Raw genomic sequence first — 15,890 nt, 5'->3', positions numbered from 1 at the left:
ACTGGAGCACTGACCACTAGCACTGTAAAAAAAAAATGTGTGCAGGGGTCAGGGAAAAAACACTAAATGTGAACATTTTGTCCCTCATTTCTAATGTTATTATAATTTGTCATATGAAATACACCTTTATCTGGAATATGCACATAGATTATTTCTAAAGATTGATATGGATGGTCTCAAAGTGTACCTCACCTAAGAGCCTGGCTCCGACCACTGCATAACTTTCAAATATGCTCAAAGGTTTAAAAGAGGTTAAGTAAGGAAATTCTGAGAATGAGACATAGATGATGCAGGAGTTGTTCAGTGATCTTTAGGCCCATTTAAAATTGAAGAACAATACAGAATAGCAAGTGTTAGCTGGAGGACAACGGTCATCAACTGTAGCTGCTGGCTTTAGTACCCAAACCATGTTGTCTTTTTCTCTCCCTGATGGCCTGTCCTGCCATCTGGAACTGTGCTGATATATAGATGGGTGTGAAGAGAAATAATGCAGATTGGCTATAATTCCATTGATGTCAATATTAATGAACCATTGTTTCATTTCTTCTTCTTCTTTTTTCTTTACAGTGCAATCTTTGCATTACTGTAAAAGCATAGCATGTTTTCACAGACTTCCTCTGAATTAGAGTTTTAGCAACTTTTTTCTTTTTCTTTTTAAATAAATTCTGCATGTACATGTGGACTCAGTTGTTACCACAATGGAGATCAAGTGCACAAATAAGCATGAATGAAATATGAGCAGTGGGAAACAAAATGTGTGTGCAAAATGAAAAAAACAAAAAAACAAAACACATACATGGGAATTAAAAATGTGTGGCCGTCTGCTTTAATGTGTCTTTTCGTGTGTGTCCTTGCAGTTAACTTTCCCCTCAGACACTTCATGAGTTTTTTCTCATTAGGCAGAGTGGTAGAGCTGTCCTCATTAGAGCAGATGATTGGCATCTGAGTGCAGCTAATTAACGGTGTGAAGCTGACAGAGGTGGTGATGGCAGCTGCCTGGTTGCACTTTAGAGGCTAACCGGAGTGTGACCTCGACGTTTAGAGGCAGGAAGAGCACACTGGGGTAATAAGCCTGTATGTGTGTGATAATTACCTTTATTTGCATTTGTTTGTTTTGGGAGATTCCTTGCATATAATCATGTGCTAATTACACTGATTAGCATCGATACCAAAAAGGATGTTAGAGACACTTATGACTGAGTGTGTGATCATAGTTTATTGCTGTTTCTCTGGGATAAAACAGCAAGAAAGTCCGTGCCTACATAAGTATGAAATAATTTTGCATGATAATCTCATTGCCATTGAAAAGTTTATAATAGTTTTGCAAGCAGCAGTAGATACAGATTATGATGACCTTTATCTTTACAGCAGGGTAAACGAGCACTGCATTCGACAGCCAGCAATTCATTCATCATGCAGTCAATCAAGTCTTGAATTTTGGGAGCTGTTTGTAAAGTGTTAGATCTGAGGAAGTGAGAAGTGGGGTCAGTTTGCTGATAGTACAGATCATTTCTTTCTTTTAACAAGACAGCTGGCATGTGTAATTAGGTTGTAATTAATGCAAAGTTGACTGCTACTTGTAATATGCAAAATGTCACTGCCTGTCATTTAACAAGTGAAAGTTCACTGATTCAGCCTGCAAGATATCGTATACATCTATCTTGCAGGCTGATGATTAAAACACAAAGTGTCTTCAATTATCTGCTTATTGTTGAGAACAGAAACATTAGCTCGGATTCCTACAAATATGCAATTTTTAGTGGCAAGTTTCTTACAAGTGTGGTAGTGTGGGATTCAAATGAAACCAACCAAGTGCTGATGAGATAAACTGGATCACATTAAAACATAAAATACATACTGTTTCCTTGTGTATTTATTTATTTGTCGCGTACATATTTATGCATATTGTAAATGTCCTACTTCTTCATTCAGTCCTTCCTTGCTGAAGAAATGTAACTTGTTTTATTATGTCAAGGTTTGTTATTAAAAATCTCCACCATTAGCTGAAAATGACGAGTTTCTTTAATTGCAACTTCTTCAGAACTGCTTTGATGAAAGCAGCTATATAACAGAATGAAATTACGTATTATTATAAGTTCATTGCTGTGTTTGCTCAGGAATAATCTGTATTCCCTGAGCGACTGTTAGGTGACAGGTGTTGATGAACTTGTAAACCTGGTCTTGAAATGGGTTCTGCACCATGAACCTCTTTGAACAGATAACTGTGGTCACCTCTAGTTTGCATGAAAGATGCCAACTTGTTTGCCAACACTTGCTAATGGACCCCAACCAGCTGGGGAACATATATTTGTCCCTAGCATTAAGCTAAGTAAGTATGTTAAATCAAAACCGCTGATTACCAGGAGGTCACTGAATGGGCTCCAAGCGAGCAGCACTGGGATGTTAGTAGTAACTTTTCACTACTGGTGGTAACTACCAGCAAACACTTTGCTCCTACCAGGAAAATGCTCACTTTTTCCTACTAACTGGTGGTTGCCAATTGCTGCCCAGTATGACTGAGGCCTTACTTGAGTTGTCAAAAGAAGTATTATGTACTTAATCTGCAGAAAACTTATATGAAAAAATATTAGTGCTGCAGGTGGTAAATGCTGACCTCTTTTTAAGTACGTTTTCTACAGTAATACATCATATTCCATAATGTATGAATATGGAATATGATAAATATGTAGCATGAGTCGAGGAGGAGAATTATCTTGACAGCAAACCTTAACAGCTTGTAATGAGCTCAGAAAAAAATGCTTTTGCCCCCCAAAATGTAAAAGTATATTAAAATATATATTTTTAAAAAGGACTTTACGCGAAGCCATGCGATATCAAAACCATGATACTATTTAACTCGAGCCTTAAGCCATGCTAAAACCTAACACATGTCTCTTCAGCAAGGGGCCACAGTAGATGTTTCTGCATGTGTTCAAATACATTTGCACATGCACGCAAATCTATATTTACATTATCTGCAGGATTCGAATCTGTCACTGCAGAACACACAAAAGAAGGATTTTCCCAGAATTTTAGTTTTCTTAAAGCCGGGACTGTGGGGCTCTTCCTGCTGTGTGTGGTAACAGCTTCATCCTGGATAATAAGATCAGTGGTGCGGACAGACACCCCTACTCCCTTTACAAAAAACCTGCTCAGCTGTTATTTTTCTGCTCAGATTGTGTGTCTGCGAGTGCGTGCATTTGTGGGAGGTCAGTTCACAGACGCTGACTTCTCCTGTCATGTCCATCCAAAGTAAAGCTGGCACACTGAGAGCAGTGGAAAAGCATTATGGGAACTAAAACATACAACTGTTGAAAGAGCCAATCGCTAACCTAAGATGCAGACTAGGGTGAGAATTACTGCGAGACATCTGACGGTCACATTCAATTCTCACATTCTTCGTCCTTTGTTTCATCCACCCACCATTCCTCACTGCCCTCTATTGTCTGCTCCCCCTTGTTTTTTCATTTTCATATTTCTCATCACCTTCCCCTCATGTGTCTTTTGGGGTTCTTCAATTAAGCGCTATTCTCCCCTGTGGGTGGAGGGAAGGAAGAGAAATGAAGGATAAAAGGAATGAAGGAAAGACACAAAGGCAGAGGAAGGGAGGTCAAAAAACTGTGGATGAAGATCAGCGGTTTGACAGCAGGCAAAGAAATAAAGATGGCATGATGGAAAGAAAAATGGGAAAAGATATTAAATCAAAGAGAAAGTGCAGAGAAGGGTTTTTAAAAAGGAAAAAAATAATAATAGAGTATACAAATGTAAAAAAGATACAGTACTATAAACACTGAAGGTGTAATGCATGGGAGTAAAGTAGGGCTGAACAAAAGATGCCAGATGACCAGAAATAAGGAGACATTTTCAGTATTGCCTGCTATGCTTGAGTTTGTGCTGTTGCCATGGTCACACCTTTACATGCCATCAGGTCATGAACTTTTCCAGAGTTCAGTGAGTGTTGGTCAAACACTAACGCGACTGTGTTTCTCACACATAGGCCCTGTGTGCTAAGGGGCAGCCATGTGTCCGCTGGATGGTGTGTGAGGGTAATATTTAGCATGTGTGTGTGCGTTTGTGTATAGATTTTGTTGTTAGCCCGTAATACTGTGTTTTGTCTGTGTTAGTTTGCCTGCTGAAGCTCCGTGATTGACATGGCTTTGAAGTAAAACAAGAAAATATGTTATTTTTGTCTTCAAACATGTCTCCTTATATTACGAGTGATGTGGCCTCCAAGTAAAAACATTGAATATACTGATGGTTCTGATTTTGTATTGTTTATGTTTTTGGCTTTTGGGTTTTTTTTTGTTGCATATTTCCCTAAAAATGACACATTAAATGAGAATTTTTAATAAAATAAAATGGTGTAGAAACGTGAAATACTTTTTTAAGCTCATGTGAGGGCCTGTACCATGAGACAGATGGTATACATTTAAGGGAGCACTGCATAAGAGCCTGGATATTATGTCGTATTGAATAACTGTTTTACAAGTGGTGAAAATATCATGATGAAATAATTCTTTATAATGGACCATATTGCCTGGTCTGATGAGTACGGTGGTCAAAGCCAGTAAAACTTAAACACCAGCAAATGGAAAAAGCAAACATGCCAAATAGGAAGTATAGTCTATAGTATAATATGAGTCATGCGAATCAAACATATTAACTTTTATCTTTTCTAATTCACAACAGTGATGAACTTTCTAAGTTTAAGGATATAATTCATCCACTGTTAGCTCCTCAATGCCTTATGCTAACACAGTGCAGAGTAGGGCTGCTCAATTAATCGAATTTTAATCACGATTACGATCTGGGCTTTCAACGATCATTAAAAATGACTGAGCCGATTATTAGCCCCTCCCTCATTCAATTGTGTCTGTTTGTGCGTCATGCAAATAAACCTTTGAAAAGAATGAAATGATATCATATATTCCTTATTCGCCTACATTTGTACAAAATTCCAAATTATATACACAGACACAAACAGACACAATTGAAAGGTACAAATGTGTTGTGCATGACACGAATTCAAACGTGGTGCAGATGTGTGTCACAAGTTGATCTGGCTGTAGGCTGTGGCACTTGGCCAGAGGTGGCGCTGGTTGACTCGAGTCCATGTTAGTGCACAAAGTAAACTGCTCGCTGTAGTTGTGAAGCAAAAACGCTGAATTCGGAGAAACAAACCATGCGAGGGGAACGATAACGATGACAAGAGTCTCCCGATCGTTTAGTCTTGCTGTCCTGTGAACAACATCGGCGTGGTGTTACTTGTTTGCTGTTTTCGCGATCGCGTTGCGCATGAGGATATCACCAGGTAAACTCACCACATTTTTATACATTTTGTTGTTCAACAGCATCAAGACTGACGGAGTGTGTTTGAGATAACCTCACAAGTGTCACAGGTGACACATTTGCCGTTTTTTTGCTGGTTTGTCGGTAGCAGCTCCTGAAATGCAAGACTACCACACATCTGTTCGACCAACGCCAGTTGATCTAAACGCCAGTAGATCTGGAACACCGGTCCGTGAAAATATTGTCGGGCATAAACCGGTCCGTGGCGCAAAAAAGGTTGGAGACCGCTGATTAAGAGGACCCGAGGGAAGCTCAGAAAGCTAAGCAGAAGTTATTTGAAGAGGAGAGTGACTGCTGTTGGTTGAAAAGAGAGGTAAAAAGAAAACTTCAGTGGTGTTGCACACTATTTTATATTATTTTTTAAAGTCATTGTTAACCCTTTAAATCCAGTCAGAGCAGCACGCTCCGTTTTGTGTAACTATTTTTAAATCCCTGTAGAACCTGAACCGCGTAAGCTAGCGCAATAATTTGTTTTGCATATGAAACCGGAGGGGTTGTACTTACATCTTATGCCATCAGCTTGTCCTCGGTCACGGTTTACTTCCACATAAAGCTTTGCAAAAATTGCATAAAAAGCGCTTGCAGGAACAAAAACATAACATTCCAGAAACACGCTTTGCCGATCCGATCAGCTATTCGTAATACTTCCCACAATGAAACAGACGTCAGCGCGAACGATCGCATGTCCGCCATTTCCTGGCCGAAACCGGAAGTGACGTCATTTTCGCGGAAATGTAGTTTTTTACTTGTAGGCCTTAAAAAACTATACTGGTCATGTTTGACTTTTCTGAATAGTTTCTGGGATGCTTAGAACTCAAATTGCACTGCTGGAAATAGTTTATTTTGATGCACCTGCTGTTTTCTTTGCAAATTTGCATCATAGGATTGTTTTTTTGTTTTTCCTGCAGTGTATATAAAAATTAGTGTATCTCCAAAATAAAACTATGAAGACACTCAAAATAAATTTCCTGTTGTTGTAAACTATTTTTTTGCAACTTTTTTGTATTTATAGTTTTGAGGGATAAACCTCTTAAATTTCTCCAAGTAGAAATATATGTAAAAAAAACAAAAACGATTTTCAAGTTTTTTGTAGTTTATTGCACTTTTTCGCAATTAATGTAGTTACTATGGACTTAATGCATACATATTATTAAAATATGGGCTATAACAGCTGTATAGCAACTTGAAATGCTCCCACAAATGGCACTACAACATGTAAAAAAATAATATAAGCTCTGGCGGACTTGGTTCTATAGTAGGTCTTAAAGGGTTAAATAAATATCGTCAAATAATCGAGATCTCAATTTCAGTGAAAATAATCGTGATGATCATTTTTGCCATAATCGAGCAGCCCTAGTGCAGAGCAGCTACCTGAGCACCACTCCCACAGACGTCGATTATCTTGTCAATATTTTTACTTCTTTAATGCGTACAAGTCTATATACAGGGCTGCACAAAAGCGGTCCGCTGGTGCGCATGCACTGTCAAAATAAAAAACGCACACCAAAAAAGAAGTTGCAACGCGCGTATGTGTACGTAAGATTTTCTGGAGGAGGACAGACATTTGTTTAGAAATCTTAAAGATGTCGAAGAAGCAAGCTCCTTTAAGCAATTACTTTGGTTTTCCTCCACCTCCAAAGAAATGTCAGAAGGAGTCCGAACCACAAAAGAAGCACGTATTCTCGTAAAAGTGATTGCAGGAGGTGAGCTGGCTTCAAACAAATGATAAACGCACAAAGATGTGGTGCAGAATGTGCTGTGAAAATCCCTCAAGAAAATCTTATGTACGCAAACGTGCGTTCCAACTTCTTATCTGGTGCGCCTTTTATTTTGACAGCGCATCCACACCTGCGGAACACTTATGTGCACCCCTGTCTATATACTGTAGCTCCTTTGAAAAAGGAAAACCTTGAATCAGAAGTACTTCACTCCCTGGTGTAACTCTCAAATGTGCACCTTAAAGCAGATAACTCGTAAACTGGAGAGGAAATGGCATCTCACAAATTTAGAAGATCATCATTTAGCCTGTTTTCTTTGTATTATTGTAGGGTCTTAACCTTACAATATAAAGTGCATTAAGACGAATGTTGTTGTGATTTGGTGCTGTATAAATAAAGCTGAACTAATTGAATACCAGCTAAACTAACATATGACTAAGGTGCAAAAAAGAAAACTGCTCACTTAAACACCTAATTTGTAATTGTGTCACTTCATAGTGGTGGCTTGGTGTTTCATATTGGTTTGCATTAGGTGGCAATAAAGTGACTTAAAGTGTATGAAGAAAATAAACAGCAGTCCATGCAAAAGTTGACCAAAGGCAACTTTTGGTCCAGAGTCCTCATATTAACAACCCTGAACTTCAGCTGAACAATGTGACTTCAGAGGGGCACCAGTTTGTCCACTGGCTTATTAAAGCCACAATGTGCTAACAGAGCAGGCATCGCCATCAAGTGCAAACATTAAACTCACTAAAAAAAAATGCATGACGGCATCCTGTAAGGGTTTTGTTAGTCTAACTTCTCAACCCCAAACACAATTAAAAAAAAACTGCATCTCTGGAGAAAAGCCATGTTTACTCATTAAACAGAAGTCAGACTCTCAGCCGGTTCAGAAGCAGCAGACCAACCACCTGCCAACAGCAGGCCACACTGGCAAATATCAAAGACCTCCATAAGCTTATAAATCTGATTAGATACTAAATCATTACAAAGATCTCCACCAATATTTTCCATTAATCAGTTTAATGAATGAATAGATGTAAATGTTGTTGCACTAAATACTATTGCTACTATATATATTACACGTATGTTAGCAATGTGTATGCACTCGGCATATTTGCAACTTTACCTCTTAATGCTGCTGTGGTTAATAAATGCTTCCACTCTGAAATAACACCACCTACAGTTAACTGGGGAACCAGGAGGGAAGAAACTTTACAAACTGACTTGTTACAGTGGTTTAGTAACCAATACTCAAAAAATCTTGTCTTGTACAGTTGTTCTATTTATTTTGATTTATTCTTCTTCTTCTTCTCGGATAAATTTCTCTTTGTCTCTTATCCTTCATCTTCCTCTGCAAATCCCTTGGGATGGATATGTATCACAATTAAGAGAGTTTATTCACAGGGTATGTCTGTGGGTGGTTGGGTGTGGAGGAATATGTCAAAATATGCGTGTGATCTTTGGATCAGCTTCCACTGGTGTGACATTTTCAGACATGTTGGTTCATTCTTCAGTGTTAGCTTGTGTGCATGTGTGGTTGAATGTGCATTTAACACAGAGTGGGAGATTCCCAGTGTTATTTAATGTGTGTAGGTATGCAGGTCATTTTAGGGTTATCTATTCCATATCCGTTCTTCTGGTTGACCACATTAGCCTGTAATACATCTGGTTGAACTTTCTTTTCTATTCTTAATCCACTGGTTCTCCTCTTCAACGTCATTCCTTTTTCGTGAATTGTCTTTCTTCCAGTAAACACTTCTCTTAACTTAAATTCAAATTCAAATTCAAATTTTATTTGTCACGTACACAGTCATACACAGTACGATATGTAGTGAAATGCTTGGACAACTGCTCGTGACCTAAAGAAAACAAAAAAGGAAAAGGCTATGAATAAGATAGGAAATAAATATGAAAAATTAAAAAGGGTAAATTTAACTAGGAAGGAATAAAATATAAATTAAGGTTAAAAATGAAATAACTGTACAACACAAATTAGAATGAAGGGTAAATTTAACTGGGAGAATAAGATAAAATATATAAATTAAAGTTGAAAATAAAATAACTGTACAACAAAATACACAATATAGAACTATATAAGAATGTATGAAGAAATATAAATAAATATATACACAATAACAGCAGCATATACACAATAACAGCAGCGTGATTTAAGTAATGAAGTGAAACAATGTCCAGAATGTCCAGTGTGTGTAACAACTGTATGTGTGGGTCAGTACTGTGTGGTGGTGTGATTGAGAGACCGTATCGCCTGCGGGAAGAAGCTCCTCCTCAGTCTCTCTGTGTTGGTCTTCAGGGAGCGGAATCGCTTTCCTGACCTCAACAGAGAGAAAAGTCTGTTGTTGGGATGGCTGAGGTCCTTCACGATCTTCCTGGCCTTGGTCCAGCACCGCCTGCTGTAGATTGAGTGCAGGTCATGGAGCTCGGAGCGGATGGTGCGCTCAGCTGACCGCACAACCCTCTGTAGAGCTCGTCTGTCCTGCATGGTGCTGTTCCCGAACCAGGTTAAGATGTTTCCCGCCAGGATGCTCTCTATGATGCAGGAGTAAAAGTTCCTGAGCACCTTGGAGGGCAGTTGGAAGTCTCTCAAGCGTCTGAGGTGGTAGAGACGCTGACGGGCCTTTTTCACCACGGTGTTGATGTGACAGGACCATGACAGGTCCTGCGTGATGTGAACTCCGAGGTATTTGAAGCTGTCCACTCTCTCCACTGGGCACTCGTTGATGACGGGGGTCTGGTAGTTCCTCTCCTGCTTAGTGCTGAAGTCCACTATCAGCTCCTTTGTCTTACTGACGTTTAGAAGGAGGTTGTTCCTCTGGCACCAGTTCTCCAGATTCCTAATCTCCTTCAGGTAGGCCGTCTCGTTGTTATCAGAGATCAGGCCCACCACGACGGTGTCGTCAGCAAACTTGATGATGGTGGTGGAGCTGGTAGTGGCCACACAGTTATATGTGTACAAAGAGTACAGCAGGGGGCTCAGAACACACCCCTGGGGAGCTCCAGTGCTGAGAGTGGTGGAGGCTGAGACATGTCCGCCCATCCTTACTGCCTGTGGTCTGCCAGTTAGGAAGTTGGAGATTCACTGACACATAGATGAGCTGAGTCCCAGATGCTCCAGCTTGGTGGTGAGTGTGGAGGGAATTATGGTGTTAAATGCAGAGCTGTAGTCTATGAAGAGCATTTTAACATAATTCCCCCTTCTAGTGTCCAAGTGAGTAAGTGAGGTGTGGAGGAGATGAGAGATGGCATCGTCTGTGGAACGATTTGGACGGTAAGCAAACTGTAGTGGGTCCAGTGTGTCTGGTAGTGAAGAAATGATGAAGTCTCTGACCAGGCGTTCAAAGCACTTCATCACTACTGAGGTGAGGGCTACAGGGCGATAGTCATTGAGAGAAGCAGGGTGGGGTTTCTTCGGGACAGGAACAATGATGGACTCTTTGAAGCATGTGGGGATCACCGACTGAGATAGAGAGATGTTGAATATCTCAGTGAACACAGGAGCTAGCTGGTATGCGCAGTCTCTTAGGATACGACCTGGGATGCCGTCTGGTCCTGCTGCTTTCCTGGTGTTCACTCTCTTGAAGGCTCTCCTTACTTCATGCTCGGAGATGACGAGCACGTTTCCGGTGCTGGCAGTATCTTCCTGTCTGCAGCCGTTAGCGCCGCTAACACTAGCATTGTTGGAGTCCTTAGCTGCAGCCTCGAAGCGAGCATAGAAAGTGTTCAGCTCGTCTGCCAGAGTCACGGCCGCGTTCGTCATACCGGTTGTTGGTGCTTTATAGTCCGTTATTGTCCTTAGTCCCCGCCACAGGCTCCTAGAGTCACTCTGTTGGAGTTGTGACTCTAGTTTCCTCCCGTAGCGCTGCTTCGCCTCTTTCACCGCCCTCCGCACGTTATATGACGCGGCTTTGTACGGGTCCATGTCCCCCGTCATGAGTCCCGTGTTGTAGGCAGCGGTGCGGGATCTCAGAGCGTCGCGGATGGTTTTATCCACCCACGGCTTCTGGTTGGGAAACGTTGTGATAGTCTTTGTCTCCACGGTATCATCCGCTAGTTTCCCGATGAATCCCACAACCGCTTCCGTAAACACGTTGACATCATCATCGGAGCTGTTTCTGAACATGCCCCAGTCTGCGTCATCGAGTGCGTCCTGTAACGCGGCCACCGATTGATCCGTCCAGCGCGCGACCTTCCTCTGAACCGGAACTTCCTGTTTCAGCCTTTGTTTGTATTTTGGGATGAGGAAGATGGCGGTGTGATCAGATTTGCCAAAAGGAGGGCGGGATTGTGCCTTGTAGCCGTCCTTGACTGTAGTGTAGCAGTGGTCCAGTGTCCTTTCACCTCTGGTGGGGCAGGAGATGTGTTGATAAAAGTTCGGCGCTGCGCGTTTGAGGTTGGCGCTATTAAAGTCCCCCATCACAATAAGCGCAGCGTCCCGGTGTTGTGTCTGGTGCTGTGTGAGTGCCTCATGCAGCTCGCATAAGGCGGTGACCGTGTCCGCTTGTGGTGGAATATAAACGGCACTTATAATGACCGATGTAAATTCCCGAGGTAGATAAAAAGGACGACACATGATGGACAGTAGTTCCAGATTTGGTGTGCAGGAGCGTGTGAGAGGAACAATGTTCGCACTGTTGCACCAGTTGTTGTTCACCATTAAACACACGCCGCCTCCCCTTGACTTCCCCGAGTCCCGTGTCCTGTCCATGCGGTGAACCGAGAAGAACTCGGCCGGCTGGATGGCGTGGTCCGGCACCGCTGGGTTCAGCCATGTCTCGGTGAAGCAGAGGAGATTGCAGTCCCGAATGTCTCTCTGGAACTTTACCCTGGCCCTGAGGTCGTCAAGCTTGTTCTCCAGTGACTGGACGTTGGCGAGCAGGATGCTAGGCAGAGGTGTGCGGTGTGCACGAGCTCTCAGCCTGTTCCTGACGCCGGCTCGCTTCCCTCTAGGCCGCCGCCGCTTCCCTTTGTTCTCCCTCAAGATCTCACTCGGCCAGCTCGGATCCGGAGTTAAAAACTTCGAATTGTGAGTACATTGTAAACCAATAGAAACAAGAGTGTCACTGTCATACCTAATGTACCCAATGGTGGTGATTTTGCCGATTTAGAAACGCTGAAAACTAACTTAAAAAACAAAGACAAAGAAAAAGTGGTCGGAGCAGTCGTGACGGCAGCCGACCTCACCGCCGCCATCTTTAAATCGTCTTATTTATTAAGTTACTTATTGAGGTTGTTTGTCCTATGTGTGTCTGTGTGTGTCAGGTTGAGGAGTGGACCAGACTACAGAAATAAAATATTAACCATGTTGATGCTCTGACTCTGTCTGCTGACCTGTCTGGACAGAGTTTAACAAAACAAAGAAAAAAAACGAAAAAGGTGTGCATGAGTCAAAAAAGCAGTTACTCGTTACAGATAACAGGCTGTCTTCAGAGTTTGTTAACTCTGTGATTTTAGATGGGATTGCCTGATATTTCTGTCATGCAGTGAAAACATTCAGACCAAAGTTAATAGAGCTATATTAGTACGTTATGAAGTTTTGTTTTTCAGGGGAAGTTAAATGTTGGACTCTTTCTGCATTTACAGTTTCACTCATATATCATACTAGTATTCCAGTTAGCAAGATTAACTCGCTGCTAGGGACAGTGGCACAAATCCAACTTTTTCTAGTGAACAGATACCCAGGATTTGACTTTCTTCTGATATTGCATGCTGATCTGATGGCGCTGTTAGATTAATAAGCTGTTGTCTTCACTTTGAGCTAAAGATGAATCATTCTTTTACATGTGAGGTTCTGGTTTCAAGCCGGTTGGTGCTTTCTGTGTGGAATTTGCAGTTCTCCTTGTACCTTTATGGTTTTCCTTTGGCCGCTCCGGGGGATCGTGGCTCAAGAGTTGGGAGTTCGCCTTGTAATCGGAAGGTTGCCGGTTCGAGCCCCGGCTTGGACAGTCTCGGTTGTTGTGTCCTTGGGCAAGACACTTCACCCATTGCCTACTGGTGGTGGTCAGAGGGCCCAGTGGCGCCAGTGTCCGGCAGCCTCACCTCTGTCAGTGCGCCCCAGGGTGCCATCACCAGTGTGTGAATGGGTGGATGACTGGTTGTGTAAAGCGCTTTGGGGTCCTTAGGGACTAGTAAAGCACTATACAAATGCAGGCAATTTTACCATTTACTCCCACTTCCTCCCACAGTCCAGGTTATCTTTGGATTCTAAATTCTCTGTAATTGTGAATGTGAGGATTAATGACTGTCTGTTAGCCACGTAATGGACCAGCAACAAGTCCAGGATGTAACCTACTCTTGCCTACTGACAGCTGGGGTGCGCTCCAGCTTTCCTGCAAGTGGCTGGATAGAAATAAATGTATTAAACTGGTGTTTATGAATCACTTCAACACAGTTTGTGGTTTTGTCACAAACTGCTGCAAACCAAGAAAACTGCAAAAGTCTTAAGCCACCCCCCATCCCCCATCCCCCCCTTTTTTAAAATTAATTATTTTGTGCTTCGTATTGTAGTCAAAAACTGCTGGATAGTTTTGCTGTACTCTGAGTGTTTCTTCTACATACTGCTTGCTGACACAGTTACAGCTTGTCTTGCTTGGACCCAAGCACAAAACTGAAATCATAGCACCCTTGGAAGGACTAGAAAAGCATAGTTATTGATTCATTTAACATATAGCTGGATGGTTTTGATGACTTGTACTATCAAACTGCAACAGGGACACTTGGAGCTGTCACTGGATAATTCTTTCTTTTGCTGCATGACGTCTTTCGGGAAATCATTGCTTTAAAGCAGGGGTCTCGAACTCCAGGCCTTAAGAGCCGGTGTCCTGCAGGTTTTAGATGTGTCCTTGATCCAAAACAGCTGATTTAAATGGCTAAATTACCTCCTCAACATGTCTTGAAGTTCTCCAGAGGCCTGGTAATGAACTAATCATTTGAATCAGGTGTGTTGACCCACTGTGAGATCTAAAATCTGCAGGACACCGGCCCTCGAGGCCTGGAGTTTGAGACCCCTGCTTTAAAGCATATAACAGCAAAATAAAAAGACCAAGAAACATGAAAGTAAGTGTACATCCTATACAGATGTATAAAAGGAAATACCTCCATAGATGGAATGACTCTATGACGAATAAGAAGGTAGCAATAAGCGAGACTTAAACTAACCCATGTTTGAAGGAGACAGATAGACAGAGAGGTGGTGTGTTGTCAACGAGCAGGAAACGAGTGGGAAAGTTTACCTTTCTCACCCTCCACTGTGAGCAGGAAGGGAGGGATGGAGGGATGAGGAGGATATTGAAACGACAGGAGACAGCGGAGAACAATAAGAGGATGAGGAGGAGCGAGGAGAGACAGATCCAGAGACACAACGGATGAAAGAAAGGATCAGAAAATGAATAGAGGAGGTAGCAGGAGACGGAGAGCAAATATTAAGAGACTGCCTACTGTCCACACACACACACACACACACACACACACACACACACACACACACACACACACACACACACACACACACACACACACGCTCACACATCCAGCTGTGACCAGTCTGTGTTTCCCTCCAGTAAACATCATATTCAGCCTCTTTGTGTCCTGGCAACAGAATCTCGATGACCTGATGAGGAAGCATCTGTGTTATTGAGTGTGAGCACCAGCGTGTGTGAGCCACAACACGAGGGTGCTTTCTGTGATCACTTTCCATATGTTTAAGTTTGTATCATGTATTTAGAAAAGCATTTTATTTTTCATTTATTTTTCTTTGTTCCACTGCTTTCCAAGTCCAGTTGAAGGCATGCATGTCATACTTGTGCAGTTGATGGCATCTTCTTTTCAAAAAGTCTTTTCTTAAAAAATATTTACCTCCATTAATTATTGCAGATGTTCTTTATAAGTTGAACTCCATCCGTTTGAATCAATTCAATCTGGAAACTCTTCAAAAACAAGCTGAAAGTCTTAAAATATTGTTTTTTCTGCAGCTTGTATTAAAGAGTGGATATAAAGATTACTGGATATGAACAGACGACAGAGAGGAATAATGGGTCTGTGTGGCATGTTGGCCTTGAGCACTTTCTGAAATGAAGCAGAAAAACTGTATTAACAACTGGACTTCATCTTTCCCCTCCTCTGTCTCTCTCTGTCTACATCATAACAGTCCATTGTTATTGGTGTGCTCTCTCTCTCTCTGCCTCTGACTTATATGACTCACATGTCTATCTTTTTTTCTTTTAACCCATTTCTGTTTCTCTTCATATCTCCCAAACTTCCAGTTTGTCATATCACATACTGAACTACCTCAACTCGATTTAGCCATATCGTGGCTCAAAGGTTGGGAGTTCGCCTTGTAATTGGAAGGTTGCCGGTTCGAGCCCTGGCTCCGACAGTCTCGGTTGTTGTGTCCTTGGGCAAGACACTTCACCCGTTGCCTACTGGTGGTGGTCAGAGGGCCCGGTGGTGCCAGTATCCAGCAGCCTCGCCTCTGTCAGTGCGCCCCAGGGTGGCTGTGGCTACAATGTAGCTTGCCATCACCAATGTGTGTGTGACTGGATATGTAAAGCGCTTTGGGGTCCTTAGGGACTAGTAAAGCGCTATATAAATACAGGCCATTTTACCATTTATAACTTCTGTTCTTGTTTCTCTCCATAATCACTCTTGTGTCCTGCACCACCCATCCCCTTTTAACATGTCCATCCATCATCCTTTTCTGCATCAGTCTGTTCATTTACTCTGTATATCCCCCATCATCTTCTTCACTGCTGGTTTCATGTGTCAGACACAGTTGAACTTTATACTTCAATAAAAAGTCTGCTT

The 15,890-nt window shown here is 42.0% G+C and overlaps 1 protein-coding gene across 2 annotated transcripts in view; it reads left to right on the top strand.

Annotated features, from left to right (window-relative positions):
- Window positions 1-15,890, top strand: part of slit1b (slit homolog 1b (Drosophila)) — an 85,660-nt gene that overhangs the window by 30,479 nt on the left and 39,291 nt on the right. The window lies entirely within an intron of this gene.

This window comes from Maylandia zebra, linkage group LG6 (genome assembly GCF_041146795.1).
Source record: "Maylandia zebra isolate NMK-2024a linkage group LG6, Mzebra_GT3a, whole genome shotgun sequence".
Lineage (NCBI taxonomy): Eukaryota > Metazoa > Chordata > Actinopteri > Cichliformes > Cichlidae > Maylandia > Maylandia zebra.
This window is presented reverse-complemented; position numbering and strand designations above follow the sequence as displayed.